Raw genomic sequence first — 1,681 nt, forward strand, 5'->3', positions numbered from 1 at the left:
CGAGAGAGAATAATGCTTGAAATCGATCGGGCGTATTTAAAACAGGTTGAACAGGCGTTCAAATCAAGGCACAATGCTGGATTTAAACTCCTCAGCGCCTCGATCCACTTCAGTTGCTCCGCTTTCGACACCTCTAACCCTTTCTAAACTCGACATTACACCGCCTCCCGCTACTTTCCCTAGACTAATTGTTAACACATTCATTGAAACACCGAAAGTTTAACCTCCTCTCTCCCTCCCTCCCTTCCTCCCCTATTTTCTTATCCCAAATTGGAATAATATTCCAAGAGAGGGAAGAAGGAAACACAGAAAACAAAATTCATTCGATAATTGCTTTCTGTTTGATATTATATTTGAGAAACTTGAAGATTGTGAAGAGATATGAACTGGAATTCTCTTTAATTGATATATTTTCTCCCTGCAAAAAGGAGATATTCCTCGATTGAATTCTGATCTCAAGAAATCAGATCCGTGAACTATTAAACTAGTAATTTGATACTAGATGCATCCAAAAAGAAACTAGGTTATGTTTATTAAAGAAATTGCATTATATTGCATCTAACCTAAATTTGACGTCATTCTCAATTTCACTGTTTTCAAATTCTGATCAGATATGTCAAATAATCGGTAAGAAGTTATTCCGTGGATAAAAATAAGTAAAAAAAAATTATTTAACGTTTTTTTGAATTGAAAAAATTCTTCTACACAAAATTCTTCTTTTAATTATTCGTATAATATATATATACATATTTTCATTATATTTATTATAAACGTGTACAGTCGAGAATTAATGAAATTCACTTTACTGTGACCTAACCTAAAATCTCTCCGACTCTGTTTATACCGTGTGCGCAAAAAGCAAAGTTATGAAGGTTAGGTTAATTTATTAGATTAGTTTCGCGCCGAAGTCGAAATTTCGATATGAAATTTTACGACTTTATGGAGACGGAAATGACAGCCGTGATATCGGATACACAAGCACACGGATCGATGATAACGACGTAATTAACCCTTTCCTGACGCCAACTTTGGTCATCATCTGTGAAACGCTCTTTTCAGCTATATCAATGTCAAACATGGTCGTCAATTTTGATCATCTAAATTAAACTATCAACGAACAAACTAGATAACTAAAAATAACCTGGATCTAATAATTCTTATAATAAATTAAAAAAATAAAATTTATAGTTATGATCATAATTAAAATCTTTAATTCAGAACTATCTATATTTAATTCCATAATTGAGAAATGTCTTGCATTTGAAAATCATTGATAACTATAACTTATAGAAAAATGAACTATTGTTCTTAGAAAACCTATTATTCTGATTATAAAACATTTTAAATATAACAAACCACAAAAATTAATAAATTAAACAAATTTTAAGAATGCAAGAAACATGAAATAATCAAAGAGAGTCTCAATCATAAAGAATCATTTTAAAAGCAGATAAGTAATTAATATTATTTTTCTATTGAAATTACATTATAAAAAAATTGATTTTAAATTGATTTTAAGCTTCTGTGCAACAGGACATCTATATGCACTTATTTTGTAATTAGAAGAATTTATTTACAATAATACAGTACAAGAATACACAAAATATCCCCAACATATAATCCCCAATCACTTTCACATAAAATGATTCGATTTTGCATAAAAATCCGCAGTCTAAGGGGG

General features: G+C 30.2%; 1 protein-coding gene across 1 annotated transcript in view; it reads right to left on the reverse strand.

Annotated features, from left to right (window-relative positions):
- LOC102677960 (probable G-protein coupled receptor CG31760) overlaps window positions 1–1,681 on the reverse strand; it is a 203,585-nt gene that overhangs the window by 141,541 nt on the left and 60,363 nt on the right. The gene's annotated exons all lie outside the window — the stretch shown is intronic.

This window comes from Apis dorsata, unplaced genomic scaffold, assembly GCF_000469605.1.
Source record: "Apis dorsata unplaced genomic scaffold, Apis dorsata 1.3 scaffold_73, whole genome shotgun sequence".
NCBI classification, from domain to species: domain Eukaryota; kingdom Metazoa; phylum Arthropoda; class Insecta; order Hymenoptera; family Apidae; genus Apis; species Apis dorsata.